Source organism: Triticum aestivum, chromosome 6D (genome assembly GCF_018294505.1).
Source record: "Triticum aestivum cultivar Chinese Spring chromosome 6D, IWGSC CS RefSeq v2.1, whole genome shotgun sequence".
NCBI lineage: Eukaryota > Viridiplantae > Streptophyta > Magnoliopsida > Poales > Poaceae > Triticum > Triticum aestivum.
In genome coordinates, this window is record NC_057811.1 from 354,235,246 (window position 1) to 354,254,544 (window position 19,299).

Here is a 19,299-nt window from a genome sequence, read left to right on the forward strand (position 1 = left end):
TCGCCTCCCAACGTTTTCACCTCAAGGGTGATGTCAACAATAATAAGTCATGCTACCCATATTTCAACTGGACATATGTGTCTAGATCTTTACAAAGGAGAAAAATAAAAAGGAAAAGAGATATTAACTTTGACTCTTTGCATAAAAGTAAATACATAAAAGTAAAAGATAGGCCCTTCGCAGAGGGAAGCAGAGGTTGCCATGCGCTTATTTGTTTGTATGCTCGACCCCTTAATGCAAAAGAACGTCACGTTATATTGCCCCTTGTGATGGCAACCTTTATTATGCAGTCTTTTGCTTTTATTTCTTTACCATCACAAGTTCGTACAACGCTCAACTTTCTCTTACACTAAATGATCTTACACTTTTAGAAGCAATTTTTGTTGCCTTATTGCACCGATGACAACTTACTTGAAGGATCTTACTCAATCCATAGGTAGGTATGGTGGACTCTTGAAAATAAGATTTGGGTTTAAGGGTTTTTGGATGCACAAGTAGTATCTCTACTTAGTGCGGACTTTTTGGCTAGCAAAGATGGGGGGGCAAGCACCACATGTTGAAGGATCTATGAAAATATAACTTCTATGTGAATATGAACAAACATAAATCATTAAGTTGTCTTTCTTGTCCAACGTCAACAATTTTGGCATATAATATTTTGATGGGGGCTCACAATCACAAAAGATTTCCATGATAGTGTATTTATATGTGAATCTTCTCTTCCCTTATTAATTCTTTCATGAGTTGCATAATTGACTAATGTTATGTTTGTCAATCTCTAATAAAATTTTCTACTTATGTGGTGTCAGCACCTACCATAGGATTAGCATATGATCTTTTCATTTATTTCCTTTCTTTTTATTGAAACATGAAAGTAAAGAAAGCAAAAACTCAAACTAAACTTTATTATATATCTCGCACACGATTACAAGGATAGATTACTAAGCAAGCTCTCAAACAGAAAGGATCGAACTAAACTTTTATTCATCTAAAGCAAAAGATCGAACTAAAATAAGTAAGGCAAAAGATAGTGGGGGTGATACAATACCGGGGCACCTCCCCCAAGCTTGGCGGAAGCCAAGGGGAGTGCCCATACCCGATACCCAATTTTCTTTTCGTGATGAAGAAGATAGTGGTGGTGGAGTAGAGGCGATCTTGTCCTCGGGTTTCCATGGCAGAGGTCCACCATCATAAGAGGAAGAATAAGTCTCATGGGTCCAGCAATTGGCAGCCAAACTCATACCTTTAAACCTCGCCTCATATTCAAAGACTTGGTTTTGGAGAAAGTTCTTTTGCTCGTTGAGGGTGAAGACAATGTCCTTCATGGACTTGCCATCCACCTTGAGATCACGGGTAAGGTCCGTGATCATGAGGTGATTGGCATTGAGTCCACGCTCCACCATCCCCTTGCACCGGAAGACCTCCTGCTCCATGGCTTCAAGCCTGGCCTCCACGGTCCCCGTCCCCTTGGGTCCTTGCACATCGCGGATGTGAAGCACCCCTCATGCATCTGGATGACCTGAGGGTACTGCACTGATACGTCTCCAAGGTATCTATAATTTTTGATTGTTCCATGCTATTTTATATTCTATTTTGGATGTTTAATGGGCTTTATTATACACTTCTATATTATTTTTGGGACTAACCTACTAACCCAAGGCCCAGTGCAAATTGCTGTTTTTTTGCCTATTTCAGTGTTTCGCAGAAAAAGAATATCAAACGGAGTCCAAACGGAATGAAACCTTCGGGAGCGTGATTTTTGGAACAAACGTGATCCAGAGGACTTGGAATGGACGTCAAGAGACAACCGCGGAGAGGCCACGAGGCAGGGAGGCGCGCCTGCCCCCTGGGCACGCCCCCCACCCTCGTGGGCCCCTCGTGGCTCTCCTGACCGACTTCCTTCGCCTATATATACTCATATACCCCGAAAACATCCAGGAGCACCACGAAACCCTATTTCCACCGCCGCAACTCTCTGTACCCGTGAGATCCCATCTTGGGGCCTTTTCCGGCGCTCCGTCGGAGGGAGCATCGATCACGGAGGGCTTCTACATCAATACCATAACCTCTCCGATGATGTGTGAGTAGTTTACCTCAGACCTTCGGGTCCATAGTTATTAGCTAGATGGCTTCTTCTCTCTCTTTGGATCTCAATACAAAGTTCTCCTCGATCTTCTTGGAGATCTATTCGATGTAACTGTCGGCGTTCTGGGAACGGGGGTCCCCAGACTTGCCTGCCTGCGGCCCACGGCGTGGCGTGCTAGCAGGCCTGTACGGCCCATCTTCATCAACAAGGCATTCAAGACCCTCGCGAGGGGCCAAGCCTCGCGAGGCGCACGACACAAGACCTCCTTAGGATCGGCCTCATCAGGTTGGCTCGCGAGGAGCGGAGAGACCAAGGCAGCGCAAACCTCGCGAGGTTCTCGAGACGTGAGCCATGACGATCGAGACCAGGCGGGCGCCAGCGTGCAGTGTCCTTGTTTCCTCTTTGGTGCTAAGGAAGCAAGCGCAGTCGCAGATTACCGAGGCATCAAGCAAAGGTTCCCATACCAGTGCAACGAGACCAAGGCCAGCAGGACGGCAAGACAGAGGTCACCATGGAGCCCAAGGCGGCGTCACCACCAGAGCCTTGCAGGCGAAGACCGCTTTTGTCAGGATAAGCAGTACTAGCTGTCCCCTTTCAAATTGGCCGTTGTTGGCTCCCTTCCCGCTCAATATTTGGGAAGAGGACCATGGCCTCTATAAATAGTACTAGCCACCATCGTAGGAGGCAACTAATCTTGGATTGATTCCGTCTTCCACCCTCACACCCACAAGTTCACCGAGCCCAAGAACACCTCAATCTCAAGAGGCTGTTCTTCCCCTTGTACTGTTCATCATCAGCCCAAGAGGCAATCCACCACCACCACACTGGAGTAGGGTATTACACCACAACGGTGGCCCGAACCAGTATAAATCTTGTGTCTTTTGTGTTGTGAGTTCGTCGAGTTCGTCCGCGAGATCTTAGCAAACCTAGGGCGTGGATCGGTAGGAGGGAAAGAACTTCACGCGCACCCCAGAGTTCGAACCTTAAGGGTTTTGCCGGAACCTATGATCCGACATTTGGCGCGCCAGGTAGGGGTGCGCCGGAGCCTCTTCCCCGCCAATCGATCCGCCGACGCTCCGCGGTCCCGATGTCCGGCGACCCAAGGGCCGACTCCGACCGCTGGGCAGCCTAGCCCGCCCGGGCGGCATCACCTGCCCATGAAGACCGCAACCCCGCGCTCCAGGAGGCACGGGCGCCACCTAACGCCGCCGGGCACGGGCGGCGCGGCCAGACGCCATTCACCCTCACTCCACGACAAGCGCGAGCCACTGCAAGGGCCGCAAGCCACGCCGCAGCAATGGCGCCACACACCCGTCGGGAGCAGGCGAACATGCGGGCCGCACTCACAGTGGCGCGAGAGTTGCTGCGGTGCCGACTGATGGAGAGCGGCCGGGATGCACTGCTGGAACGTGTTGCCGAGCTGGTGGATGCGGCGGCGTCAGGAGCGCCGCCCTTCTGCTATCTGCTATCTGCTCCCTTCTCGGGCCGCTACTGGATCTCACGGCGGGCCTCGCCGCAACCACGCGCCCTCAGGTGTGCCTGGGGGCTTCGTCGACACCATCACCGCCAGGGTCTGCAACAACAACAACTGGGTAGGGTCTGCAACAACAACTTGTAGACCCTGGCTCGTTCCTCGGAGAAAGTTGGGAAGAAGAGTACCACTACGACCGCGCCTGCAACAACAACTACAAGGTACCACTAATCTCTCAAGAGCAGGCTTACGCTAACCATGGGCTCCAAGTGAATCAGGTCACAATGTCGGCCGACGACCCTGGCACAGCAGCCCTCCTTCCGCCATGGGAAGCACGCTGGGGGCTGCATGGAGGGAGCCAGGAGCAAGGCCCCTCCCCACGTCGCGCGAAGCCAGGCGTCACCCGGAGGTAGGCCCTCTGCGGGGGAGGCGTCGGCGAGCCTTCCCCCGGCAGAGGACCCGTTGTCGCCGAGGGCGCCGCTGGCGTCCCCTTTCCCCCCTTTGTGTCGTCCTGGTTGCCGGTCGGCTCAAAGGTGGTCGAGGGTGGCGCAAGGCGGGGCCCTCGCCTCGCGATATGAAGCAAGGCCGGTACCTGTGAAGAAGGCCCAGTGCCTGTGAAGATCGCTGCCCGTGACACTCTCACGTAATAATGAGTGGGGCTGTACACGCCCCGGAGTCTCCGGAGAGCCGCCCTCGGGCCTCGGGGGCTCCCTCCCACGCCTAGTGGCAGCACTTAGCTCCGCACTGGTGAGAAGACCAGAAGACTAGACTAGGCGCCGGATGCGGCCATTTGCTTTGGATCTCTTTTCTGTAACCTTGCCTTCTGGATTTGGATTTAAGTTGAAGTTGAATTTTCATTGATGCTCACGGGGGGTGCCTTTTCTCGTTCGAGCGATTTTTGCTATCTGGTTCTCGTCTTACCCTGAGCCCTATGACCGCTGCCTCCTCCTTGTGGGCTCCTCGCGAGTGGGGCAGGGCGCAGCATACGCGCCGCGCGCCTCGGCACCACGATCGGTGCCGGATTCTTGTGAAGCCCTCTTGGGCGAGCAAGCAGACCCCCCAGGAGTTCCTCAGGAGCTCACGATCTCTTGACCCAGCATGGGGGCTTACTTGGCTAAGGTAAGCAGCAGCGGCATGCTTGCCGCCGGGCCCGCGGATCCTTGAAGGTGCATACTCGACTAGACATAAAGGAATAAAGACAGCGATTTGTTTACATGAGGGGCTCCCCCTCTCAAAACGCTCTGACAATCTTAAGGGGGCGCGCCCGAGTTTTTGCATACAGGATCAAACAGTAGGGGAACATGGGATCAGCCGGATATGTCGCTCGCCGCATCGCCTGCGGACGCGTCGCTCGCATCGTCGTCACCTAGGCCAGCGTCGTCGTCACCTCCGGCGGCGCCTCCATCACCATCATTGATCACGTCACCTTCATCTGCCGCGACAACCACCGCATCGTCCTTGGAGGCGAAGGCCCAGACCAGCGCATCCACATTGTCCTCCACCCACCGCGCCAGGTTGCCCCGGATGGCCTGCGGTACGGGGGCAATGGCGGCGTCAAAGTCGAAGTCGGGGAAGGTGTTCTAGAGATGACTGAAGACACACGAGAACGCGCGCCCGAGCAGGCCCCGGCTCCTCTCCTCCACGAGCTGGCGAGCTCTGTCAGACCGGGCTTCCAGGCGCGTCACCACGTCGGTGAAGAAGCTGAGGTGGCTGGCATAGTCATCTGCGTGGGGATGAGGGGTGTCCTCATCGCAAATGTGGCCCAAGGCGGTATTGGCCCTATTCCGAAGGTCCTGAAGCATGGGAGCATGCACGCGCTCCAGCGTCCGCCGCTGGAGCACCTCCTCCCTGTTCTGCCGCGCAACGGACTCGGCGTCAGCTACCCGCTTCTGGAGAGAAAGCAGCTCGGGGCAGGCGGAGGCCAAGTCGGCCTGCACCGTGACCAGGGTGGCAGCCGTAGCCTCCTCACGCCTCTCCGCCTCAGCTAACCTGGGCCTATGAGTGGCGGTCCTGCCCGCTGCCTCCGTTTCCGCAAGCTTCAGCTTCAGGTCGAGCCAACCCTCGAGATCCGCGTGAACCTCGGCCACCCGGCGGTCGACCTCCTCCTGGACCTTGGCCTCGCGAGCCCCAACGGCATCTTCTGCTTGGGCAACTTGACGCTCCCTCATCTCCAATTGCTCAAGCTTGAGGTTGCGCTCCACGGCTTCCAGAGCCAATGCCTCCTCGCGCTTCCGGACCTCTTCTTCCTCGGCGGGCGTCCCCCTCGGCGACGCAAGGGCGGCCTAGCGCGCCTCCACCTGCTGCTCGAGGGACGCATTCTAGGCCTAGAGCTCCCACGCGCGCTTCTCCGCAGCCTCGCGACGGCGGTCAGCCTCGCGAGCCTCCTCTAGAGCTCGAGAGCAAGCCTCACGAGAAACCTCGAGGGACGCCTTGGCTTTCGCGTTGTCGAGATCGCGCTGATGGCGGCCCAGGTTGATGGTCACCTTCAGCTTACGCCGTTCCTCCATCAGCCGAAGACCCTCAGCCTTGAGGCGTGCGTCGACGTCCGCAAGTTCACTGCCAAGTCGGTTCATCGCGCCCATCGCCTCCTGGAAGACCTCATGACGAACGACACTCCGCCCGTGCTCGAACTCAAGCGCACGGCCCACCTAGTCCTCCGCCTCGGGGGCTGCACGCGGGATGTGAAGCGGCGTATACCCTCCCGGCAAGGGGCTGGGGGCTGGTGCTGCCCCAGATGCTAGCCGGGCCTCGCGAGGGGCCCCGGCCAGTCAGGGCCCGCTGCTTGAAGAGGGACCAAAGACCGAAGCCAACCAGCCATTGTACATGACCAGAGGCGGGGTCCTGGGCACGCCCGCCAAGCTCCACGCCAGACTGTGGGGGAGGGACCACGAGGCCGCAGGTTCAGTGCGCCATGGATGCAAGCGCGCCTCTCCATCCAGCCCCGCTCCAGGAACGGCGTGCAGACTCGGAGCGCTCAAGATTAGTGGGGGAGTCGAGGAAAGAGGAGGCTGCTTCTCGGGGGACACGGCGGCCTTTACAGAAGGGACCCTGAAGAACCGACGTCAGGAAGGGAAGCAGCACTCAGGAAGACACCAAGATGAGGTACTTACTCGTCAACAGCGATGTACTTCCTCCGCTTCAACGGCCCGAAGATACCACTGCTGCTCGGGGATTGTTTCCTCTTGCGGAGCTCCTCGAAGTCCACACAAAGCCGGCCGAAGCGCTGGACGTGGCGGCCGGCACGGGGCGCAGCCGGGGAAGCGCTCAGAGGGACAGCTTCAGGAGCGCCGAGCTGAGGAAAGCAGCCAGACGACGTTTGACCGCAACCTCCCGAGGCCTTCGGAGCTTCGGCCTCGGGAGCCACGTGCTGCGTTGCCTCCGCAACCGACGCCCCAGGGGAGGAATCACGAGTTCTTGAGGACGACGCCCCAAGATCCCCGGGCGGCGCATGCACCTCAGCACTCAGGCTACCAGCTTCTGTCGGAGCTTGCCCCCCTGCACCCACACTTGGGACGAGCTCGGCGCTGGCGGCAAAGAAGGGCGCCACATCGACGGGGTTCTCGCGGGACCCCACCAGGCCGTCCGGGCGCAGTCCCCACTCCTCAAAGGAAGGCATGCTCTCTGCAAATTCAGCCTTGTTCGTGCAGCGGTACAGCAGACAGGTCTTCCCAGGCATGTCATCCGGCGAAGGGACACCTGTCAAGACCCCGAGCACCGTTTGCTGCGTCTTAAGAGGGAGCCTGGACTCCTGAAACCTCATATGGTCTTGACTGCTGAGCAAGGCCCACATCGGGCGAGAATGGCGCTGAAGCGGAGCGACTCAGCGTCTGACGAACTCCTTCACCACCATCGGCGCGGTGGTCCTTCAACCTCCTCAGCCTGAGCCAGACGGGGACGAGACAGGGGCTCACGAGCTTCTCGTGGCCCCAACCGGAGTTGGGAACGGCAGGTGCTGATGGAGAGTGGAGCAGAGGGCTGAGCACCCCGACGTCGACGAACACCCACCATGTCCGAAACTCGCTCGTGGATGGAGGAAGCTCGAAGTCGATCCCCATGCCCGCCGTCGCGGCCACGGCATGGAAGCTCACGCACCCCGAGCTTTGCCGAGGATCCATCAGATGCAATGAGAAGAAATGACAGAGAAGGGCCACGGAAGGAGCGATGCCCACCATGGCCTCACACACAAAGGCGAAGACGGCAAGGAGAGTCACGGATTGGGGGTCGAGATGCAGCATGTGAATCTGGTAATGCTCAAGCACCGCATTGAAGAAGGCGGAGAAAGGGGGAATCATGCCGGCCCAAAGGGCATCGATGAAGATTGGGACCTCGGTGGCTGCCCGGGCAATGCGAGCGCGAGACGCAGGCCAAGCCGCCGTCTCCCCCCACTCATTGAAACTGGTGGCGAGCATGGGACGCACCTTGTCCATGGGCTCATCGTTGAGCACCAAGGATCGGCCGACTGCAGGCTTGGCAGCTGGAGGCACACTTGGCGAAGACATAGGCTTCTTCCCCTTGTCTGCTTGTTTCGGCGCCATGGCGATGAAGCGGGCAAAGCACAGGTCAGATTGGAAAGGAGGGGCAGAGTCTCGAGGAAGCAGAGGGATTGGGGTAGTAGGGCGTGGGCAATGGAAGAATAACTGTGTAGGTAGCAGGGGCCGCATAGCCAGGCGGACTCCAAGGCAGCGTGGGGATGCGAAGACGCCCACGTCCAATCAACCGCCACGCGTCGACCAAGGCCGCAGGCTTTTGGGGCCCGCGGCGCTCCATACTTGACCTTTGGCTTCGCCTCGAAGCCAAGCCCCGAGCGCACCTTGGGCCCAGGTGCTACTGTCGGCGTTCTGGGAACGGGGGTCCCCAGACTTGCCTGCCTGCGGCCCACGGCGTGGCTGTGCTAGCAGGCCTGTACGGCCCATCTTCATCAACAAGGCATTCAAGACCCTCGCCAGGGGCCAAGCCTCGCGAGGCGGACGACACAAGACCTCCTCAGGAGCGGCCTCACCAGGTTGGCTCGCAAGGAGCGGAGGGATCAAGGCAGCGCAAACCTCGCGAGGTTCTCGTGACGTGAGCCATGAAGATCGAGACCAGGCGGGCGCCAGGCGGGAGCCAGCGCGCGCAGTGTCCTTGTTTCCTCTTTGGTTCTAAGGAAGCAAGCGCAGTCGCAGAGTACCAAGGCATCAAGCAAAGGTCTCCATATCGGTGCAACGAGACCAAGGCCAGCAGGACGGCAAGACGGAGGTCACCATGGAGCCCAAGGCGGCGTCACCACCAGAGCCTTTTGCAGGCGAAGACCGCTTTTGTCAGGATAAGCAGTACTAGTTGTCCCCTTTCAAATTGGCCGTTGTTGGCTCCCTTCCCGCTCAATATTTGGGAAGAGGACCAGGGCCTCTATAAATAGGACTAGCCACCACCATAGGAGGCAACTGATCTTGGATTGATTCCATCTTCTACCCTCACACCCACAAGTTCACCGAGCACAAGAATCCCTCAACCTCAGGAGGCTGTTCTTCCCCTTGTACTGTTCATCATTAGCCAAAGAGGCAATCCACCACCACCACCACACTTGAGTAGGGTATCACACCACAACGGTGGCTCGAACCAGTATAAATCTTGTGTCTTTTGTGTTGTGAGTTCGTCGAGTTCGTCCGCGAGATCTTAGCAAACCTAGGGCGTGGATCGGTAGGAGGGAAAGAACTTCGCGCGCACCCCAGAGTTCGAACCTTAAGGGTTTTCCCGGAACCCGTGATCCGACAGTAACTATTTTTGCGGTGTGTTTGTCGAGATCCGATGAATTGCGGGTTTATGATCAAGATTACCTATGAACAATATTTGAATCTCCTCTGAATTCTTTTATGTATGATTGGTTATCTTTGCAAGTCTCTTCGAATTATAAGTTTGGTTTGGCCTACTAGATTGATCTTTCTTGCAATGGGAGAAGTGCTTAGATTTAGGTTCAATCGTGCGGTGCTCGATCCCAGTGACAGAAGGGGAAATGACACGTATTGTATTGTTGCCATCGAGGATAAAAAGATGGGGTTTATGTCATATTGCTTGAGTTTATCCCTCTACATCATGTCATCTTGCCTAATGCGTTACTCTATTCTCATGAACTTAATACTCTAGATGCATGCTGGATAGCGGTCGGCGTGTGGAGTAATAGTAGTAGATGTAGAATCGTTTCGGTCTACTTGTCGCAGACGTGATGCCTATATACATGATCATGCCTAGATATTCTCATAACTATGCTCAATTCTATCAATTGCTCGACAGTAATTTGTTCACCCACCGCAATATTTATGCTATCTTGAGAGAAGCCACTAGTGAAACCTATGGCCCCCGGGTCTATTCTCCATTATATAAGTTTCCGATCTACTTTTATTTTGCGTTCTTTACTCTCAATCTATATCATAAAAATACCAAAAATATTTATCTTATTATTATCTCTATCAGGTCTCACTTTTGCAAGTGGCCGTGAAGGGATTGACAACCCCTTTATCGTGTTGGTTGCAAGGTTTTTATTTGTTTGTGTAGGTACGAGGGACTTGCGTGTAGCCTCCTACTGGATTGATACCTTGGTTCTCAAAAACTGAGGGAAATACTTACGCTACTTTGCTGCATCATCCTTTCCTCTTCAAGGGAAAACCAACGCAGTGCTCAAGAGGTAGCAAGAAGGATTTTTGGCGCCGTTGCTGGGGAGGTTACGCCAAGTCAAGTCAAGATTTGATCTCCCGTTTGTTGGGGAACATATTAATTTCAAAAATTTCCTACGCACACGCAAGATCATGGTGATGCATAGCAAAGAGAGGGGAGAGTGTGTCCACATACCCTCGTAGACCGAAAGCGGAAGCGTTATGACAACGCGGTTGATGTAGTCGTACGTCTTCATGATCCGACCAATCCAAGAACCGAACGCACAGCACCTCCGAGTTCAGCACACGTTCAGCTCGGCGATGTCCCGCGAACTCACGATCCAGTAGAGCTTCGAGGGAGAGCTTCGTCAGTACGACGGCGTGTATAAAGGAGTGGAGGAGGGATGAGAGGGTTGGCCCCTATGGCGCGCCCTGGAGGAGTCCTACTCCCACCGGGATTAGGATTCCCCCCTTCCAAGTAGTAGGAGTAGGAGAGAAGGAAGGGGAAGAGAGAAGAGAAAGAAGGAGGGGGCGCAGCCCCTCCCCCTAGTCCTATTCGGACTAGGCCTTGGGGGGCGCGACCTGCCTCTCTCTCTTTCCCCTAAAGCCCAATAAGGCACATATACTCCCCGGCGAATTCCCGTAACTCTCCGGTACTCCGATAAATACCCGAATCACTCGGAACCTTTCCGATGTCCGAATATAGTCGTCCAATATATATATATATATATATATATATATATATATATATATATATATATATATATATATATATATACGTCTCGACCATTTCGAGACTCCCCGTCATGTCCCCGATCTCATCCAGGACTCCGAACTACCTTCGGTACACCAAAACACATAAACTCATATCCGGGACTCCAAACTACCTTTGGTATATCAAAACACAAAAACTCATAATACCAATCGTCACCGAACTTTAAGCATGCGGACCCTACGGGTTCGAGAACTATGTAGACATGACCGAGACACGTTTACGGTCAATAACCAATAGCGGAACATGGATGCTCATATTGGCTCCCACCTATTCTACGAAGATCTTTATCGGTCAAACCGCATAACAACATACGTTGTTCCCTTTGTCATCGGTATGTTACTTGCCCGAGATTCGATCGTTGGTATCACCATACCTAGTTCAATCTCGTTACCGGCAAGTCTCTTTACTCGTTTCATAATGCATCATCCCGCAACTAACTCATTAGTCACATTGCTTGCAAGGCTTATAGTGATGTGCATTACCGAGAGGGCCCAGAGATACCTCTTCGACAATCGGAGTGACAAATCCTAATCTTGATCTATGCCAACTCAACAAACATCATCGGAGACACCTGTAGAGCATCTTTATAATCACCCAGTTACATTGTGACGTTTGATAGCACACAGAGTGTTCCTCTGGTATTCGGGAGTTGCATAATCTCATAGTCATAGGAATATGTATAAGTCATGAAGAAAGCAATAGCAACATACTAAACGATCAAGTGCTAAGCCAACGGAATGGATCAAGTCAATCACATCATTCTTTAATGATGTGATCCCATTAATCAAATGACAACTCATGCCTATGGCTAGGAAACTTAACCATCTTTGATTCAACAAGCTAGTCAAGTAGAGGCGTACTAGTGACACTCTGTTTTTCTATGTATTCACACATGTACTAAGTTTCTGGTTAATACAATTCTAGCATGAATAATAAACTTTTATCATGATACAAGGAAATATAAATAACGACTTTATTATTGCCTATAGGGCATATTTCCTTCACCGTCAACTCGCCAATTTCTGGCGCCGTTGCCGGGGAGTCTACGCACAAGTCAAGACATACCAAGTACCCATCACAAACTATTATCCCTCGCATTACATTATTTGCCATTTGCTTCTCGTTTTCCTCTCCCCCACTTCACCCTTGCCGTCTTATTCGCCATATTTTTTTGTTTGCCTTTTTCTCGCCAGATCTATTGTTTGCTTGTGTTACCATGTGCCTTTTATTTGCTTGCATCTTTGCTTGCTAAAAATCTATTGATATGGATCCACTTAAAGTGTTCTACTTGGATCATCTTCGATCCTTATGCACTTGTCGTGGAATTAACATGTCAGATGTCCTAGGTGTAAGGACTTAGTCGCGAGGCCAGCGCATCAATGTGGTAGCTTGAGAGGGGTTGAGCGGAATCGAGAGACGCAACACAAGACAAGGATTTAGACAGCTTCGGGCCCTGGGAAACATCATCCAGTAACAACCCTACATGCTGTTTGAGGCTAGGTCTCATTATGATCACGGGAGAGTCGCCGGGAACCGGCTCTCGGTGTCTAGCCCTAGAGATTGTTTCTTCTTACTTGTCTGTCCCTCTTTGGGGTGCCCTGCCCCTCCTTATATAAGTTAGAGGGGCGGGTTACATGCGGAGTCCTAGTAGGACTAGGACTAGTCTATCTTTTCTTACAAGTTGAATACAAGTCCGGGTCTTGCTTCCTTGGTAGGAGAATATTCCTTATGCCTTTCCTCATAAACCGGCCTACCATAACGTAAGCCGGCCTTCTGGGCCTTGAGCCTCTTGGGCCCCCGGGTCTTGTCGCTCCTCTGATCCGCTTGCCAGGTCACCCATAAGTCGCCAGACTCGAGCGGGTCACTTAGTGAGTCGTCCAGTCAGGGCGGGTCATTAGTACGTCGCCAAGTCCCGTCGGGTTATACATCCGGCCGGGTCATACCGCGGGGTCATTAGTTCTTCCTGCGCGCCTCCTCCGCCGCCGCTCTGTACGCCTCCGCCGATGTATACGATTCGCCACCGACCCGATGCAATCATCTTCAGATCTATCGTTATCGCCAAGGGTTCTTGTGATCTACTTGTGTGCAGGGTAAGACTACATTTGGGTGATTATCCGCCCTGGCTTTTGACGTTAAGTCGCCAGGGCATATGTTGTTTAAACTCTGGGCAGGATTTGCAGAACTATGACTTATATAAATGCTTCAGTTCAAGCTCATCACTGAAATTGGTGTCTCAAAAGGGTTATCAATTATTGGTTTTCTCAAGGGCTATAGGCCACCGGGTTACAAAAATTCCGGCTTACAATGAAGGCGCATTAAGTCGTCATTGGCCAAGAGCCGCCAGGTATTTAAACTCCGAGTTTACTTGTCAACCGATGAGGTATTCAAATCTTTAATAGCCAAAACTGGCTGAATTTTCATGATGATATTGAATGATTGAGGTTTTCATACCGGATTATATTATTCAAATCTTGAATAGCCAACATGGCTGGATTTCTATTGTGATTATCAATAACCAGTGTTGTGATTGAGGTTTTCAAAGTCGCTTTAGCGCAACGGCTATTATTTTTATCAATGGGCATGATTTATTTTACAATGGAGGAAATAGTCCCGAGTCGCTGCAGGCTTACGACCCGGCACTTGGGGGCTACATTGTTCAAATCGAGATTACATCGAATATACAAGTCCCATGTCACTGCCAGCATGCACCATGGCACTTGGGGGCTAATGCAAAGTCATTTTTTGCTCAACTTATTGAAGACCCGACTCATCACATTTTAAATGAGCCGGCCCTTGGGGGCTACCAATTGCTCCTGTCAACAATTCAAGGTACACAAGTTTTCGTCCATTATATTGAAGGATCCACTGCTCAGTTGGTAAAGCACAAAGCTCTTAACCTTGTGGACGTGGGTTCAAGCCCCATGGTGGAGATTACATCATTTGATGGAATTATCAATGAATCATATACAAAGTCCCAGCTCAGTAATACCTTATTGAGCCAGCCCTTGGGGGCTACACGTTGCTGTTAAAGTCTACATGATCATATTTTCAAAGTCCCTGCTCATTATTGCATAATGACCCGGCCCTTGGGAGCTACACTGATTGAAGTTTTTATAAGCAATTACAAGTCCCAGGTTGCTGCAAGCATGACAACCCGGCACTTGGGGGCTACATATATGGAGTATTCAGTTTATATGATTGAGATGAACAAACCGGATTTCTTCAAGGTTGCAACATTTATTGGAGCAAGTCTTAAGCCATCACTTTGTTCTGCTCAAGACTTGGGGGCTACAGGTAATATGGATATAAGGGAGAAAAATCTTCAAATTATCAGTTTTGAGCAAGTCAGGAGGATCAAATTGACCCGGTGTTTGCAACAATCATGATCCGGCGTCACCAATAATTATGACCCGACGTCGGCAACAGTTATGACCCGGTGCTATCAATATTTACAAGCCGACAATTTTGATAAACCGGCAAGTCTTACTTCTTCAACCCGGCTGAAAGTCAGATGAGTATTTCAAGACCAATATGTTTTAAGCCAGCGCTTTGGAAGCCGATTCAAGTGGACTATTTCTTACAATATTTCTCTACAAGAGACCAATGCCAGCAAATTGACTCTGAAGCTGGCCTATTGACCCGGATTTCTCAAAAGAAGTATCTGGATTTTTTGCATTCACAAAAGTTGGAACATATCTACTAAAGGAGATTTGCTATAAGTTCATGGGCATGTATCAAGGAGGAGATGACCAGGACTTAAGGATGATCAAGTGCCGGCTTACAAGAATATTTAACCCGGAGTACAACCTGTCAATTTGTTCTTGTGTTTATGTTGCAGATCAGTTTAACATGGATAAATCCAAATTAAACTTGGGGGCTAATGTCGGGGATATACCCCGCGGTATGACCCGGCCGGATGTATAACCCGGCGGGACTTGGCGACGTACTAATGACCCGCCCTGACTGGACGACTCACTAAGTGACCCGCCCGAGTCTGGCGACTTATGGGTGACCTGGCAAGCGGATCATTAGTACGTCGCCAAGTCCCGCCGGGTTATACATCCGGCCGGGTCATACCGCGGGGTATATCCCCGACAGCACTCGTGTTGAAACCCCAACTAGCCTAGTTGATGGGAAATCTTTAGATGAGCATGCTCATTTTGTGCGTCATCGTTTGTCTAAAAAGGGGAAGCTCTTATGGTATCAAATAAATAGTTTGCTATGCTATGCTTGGAATCTTTGTGAAATTTATAATTTTACTTGTTGCTCTAAGAACCCTAAAAAACACCTTCCCTACCTATGTGAGTTTAATGATAATGAAATCTTATCTTCTTATGGAAAGGGTGTTTATAGTTACTATGATATCGAACAAATTGAAGAATTTGTCGTTTTTAAGGGTGCTCATGAAGTTGCTTCTTTGATTGAAAAGTATGATATTACTCTCTACAAATCTGAAAATTCCGACATACTTAAATATTGCTATGAAAACTATGCTCATAATGCCTATGTTAAGGAATTTATTGAGAGAATGACCGTTGCTTTGGAAGAAAATAATGATATGCATGAATCTATAGATAATGATGATTCCGATGATTTGATTGAAATATCCCTTGATGAACATGATGCTTGCTATTCTTGTGGCCATGATGCCAATATTTATGAAGATGAATTTGCTATAATTCCTTATGTTAAACATGAGATCATTGCTCTTGCACCCATACTTGATAGTTCCTTCGATGAAAAGAATGATTGCAGTGATGTTACTATAAATTCTCTTGATGTCAATTGTGCTAATAATATGCAAAACCCTAAGCTTGGGGATGCTAGTTTTGCTATGTCTACTACTTGTTGCAATGATCATGATCGGGGTGATTCTTCTTATGATCATGAAAATTTATTTAAGCCCCATGATGAATATGAGATTCATAATAGTGTTTGAAATAATATTGAAAGTGGGTTTGGAAGAGTGTTAACTTTAGATCCCACATATTTGGAGAATGTTCAATCTTATGAATTTTTTGATAAAAGTGGGTTTGGAGAGGTCATGACTTTAGTTAATGTTAATCCCACTATTTTGGAAGAGTGTCAACTTTGCATACATGTGGATCGTGTTAAGAATATGTTTTGTGATAGCAATATTGTTTAATTTGCTTATGATCCCGCATGTAATTATTATGAGAGAGGAAAATATGGTTGTAGAAATTTTCATGTTACTAAATTACCTCTCTTCATGTTGAGATTGCTATCGTCTCTTTCTTCTTCCTTGCATATGCTAGTTTTTGCTTGCCTTGATAATTTGTTTGCTTATAAAATGCCTATGCATAGGAAGTATGTTAGACTTAGATGTGTTTGTCACATGCTATTTGATGCTCTCTTTTTAATTCAATTCTTATCTCTCATGCGAGCATCATCAAAATTATCAATGCCTAGCTAAAAGGCTTTAAAGAAAAGCGCTTGTTGGGAGACAACCCAATATTTTTTTCTGTTGTTGAATAAATATTTGATCTAGCCTATGGTTAGGTTTTTTTTATGTTTTAATTAGTGTTTGTGCCAAGTAAAACCTATAGGATCTTCTTGGGTGATAGTTAATTTGATCTTGCTGAAAAACAGAAACTTTTGCGCGCACGAGAATAATTTTCATAAATCACAGAAACGTGATTTTCAGTTGATTCTTTATGAAGAAGATTAATAAACAAATTATCTAGGACTTCCTATTTTTGTAGAATTGTTTGAGTTACATAAGTTGGCGTTAGATACAGATTGCTACAGACTGTTCTGTTTTTGACAGATTCTGTTTTTCGTGTGTTCTTTGCTTATTTTGATGAATCTATGGCTAGTATCGGAGGTTATGAACCATAGAGAAGTTGGAATACAGTAGGTTTAACACCAATATAAATAAATAATGAGTTAATTATAGTACCTTAAAGTGGTGGTTTGCTTTATTTCGCTAACGGAGCTCATGAGATTTTCTGTTGAGTTTTTTGCTGTGAAGTTTTCAAGTTTTGGGTAAAGATTTGATGGATTATGGAACAAGGAGTGGCAAGAGCCTAATCTTGGGGATTCCCAAGGCACCCCAAGGTAAAATTCAAGGACAACCAAAAGCCTAAGCTTGGGGATGCCCGAGAAGGCATCCCCTCTTTCGTCTTCGTCCATCGGTAACTTTACTTGATGCCATATTTTTATTCACCACCTTATATGTGTTTTGCTTGGAGCGTCTTGTATGATTTGAGTCTTTGATTTTTAGTTTGCCACAATCATCCTTGCTCTACACACCTTTTGGGAGAGACACACATGATTCGGAATTTATTAGAATACTCTATGTGCTTCACTAATATTTTTTGAGCTAAATAATTTTGCTCTAGTGCTTCACATATATCTTCTAGAGCACGGTGGTGGTTGTATTTTCTAGAAATTATTGATATCTCATGCTTCACTTATATTATTTTGAGATTCCCTTAGAACAGCATGGTAATTTTCTTTCGTTATAAAATTATTCCTAATATGATAGGCATCCAAGATTAGTATAATAAAAACTTTCATATAAAGTGCATTGAATACTAAGAGAAGTTTGATACTTGATGATTGTTTTGAGATATGGAGGTAGTGATATTAAAGTTGTGCTAGTTGAGTAATTGTGAATTTGAGAAATACTTGTGTTGAAGTTTGCAAGTCCCGTAGCATGCACGTATGGTAACCATTGTGTAACAAATTTGAAACATGAGGTGTTCTTTGAGTGTCATCCTTTATGTGGAGGTCGGGGTCGTGCGATGGTTAACTCCTACCAACCCTTCCCCTAGGAGCATGCGTGTAGTGCTTGGTTTTGATGACTTGTAGATTTTTACAATAAGTATGTGAGTTCTTTATGACTAATGTTGAGTCCATGGATTATACGCACTCTCACCCTTCCATCATTGCTAGCCTCTTCGGTACCGTGCATTGCCCTTTCTCACCTTGAGAGTTGGTGCAAACTTCGCCGGTGCATCCAAACCCCGTGATACGATACGCTCTATCACACATAAACCTCCTTATATCTTCCTCAAAACAGCCACCATACCTACCTATTATGGCATTTCCATAGCCATTCCGAGATATATTGCCATGCAACTTTCCACCGTTCCGTTTACAATGACACGCTTCATCATTGTCATATTGCCTTGCATGATCATGTAGTTGACATCGTATTTGTGGCAAAGCCACCATGCATATTATTTCATACATGTCACTCTTGATTCATTGCCCATCCCGGTACACCGCCGGAGGCATTCATATAGAGTCATACTTGCTGGAATTTAGTCTATTTTGGGCAGCCCAGTAACTATTTCAGAAATTCCTAATAAATCCTAGAGGCCCACTTAGCCCATTTGTGCAAGGCAAGGGATACTACTAAAGTTTAGTCCCACATTGCTAGTTTAGTGGGAGTTGGACCTCCTTATAAGGGAGGTTCTTTCCCCACTTGTATGAGCATGAGAACAAGAGGGATATCCACGCGCGCTCCTCCTCCGCCGCCCGCCTCGCCACGCCACGCCACGCCTCGTCACGACGCGCCGCGGGTTGCTGGAATGAGCCGAGCCGATATCTAAATTTTTGCCACGCACTACGGGTATACGAAAGGTCACTCGGGAGCTGCAAAGTTTTTTCTATAGTGGACATTGAATATGAACGCTGCACCCTTTGGCTGCTGCCTGTTCGTTTCATCTCCCGCGTTCCCTTCAGCTCCCGTCGCAGCCTCTCGCCTCCTTCTCTTGTGCCTATAAAAGGGAGGTCGCTCCTCTCGGAGAAACGCACCAGAACTTCTTCTTCCTCTCGCCACCGGTTCCAATCTCTGTGCTACTACTGTCTTCCTCATCCCGGCTTGCGGCGTGCACCGCGAGTCGGGACAGTAGGCCTCCGAAACCGCACCTCTTTGAGTCCTGTACGGGAGAAGGGTGATAAGGTTTTTGGGGAGCGCTCCGCGCGACTACTGACTTCTTCATCACGGACTCCGACGACTACTTCCCCGACGACGACTTCTTCCCCGACGTCGACAACCTCATCAACGACATGGCTAGAGAGGATGTCGACCCCAAGTCCAGTGTTTCTGCTGCTGCTGTCCCGTACGTGTTCTTCCTCTTTCTATTAGAGGTTCTGCTACAGTTTCTTGTTCTAGTGTTTGCCCTAGATATGATAGACTCTGCTTCATATATGAAACTTGTCCTACTGTCTGCTATAGATAAACTTGGTTACAGTTCCTATATGCAGATGTTATTTACCTTCTCTGTCAGATCGCATGACTAGTTTTGTCTCTGCTATATTAGTCATGCTTTATCTAGTATTTCTGTTAATAAAATCATTTGGTAAATTG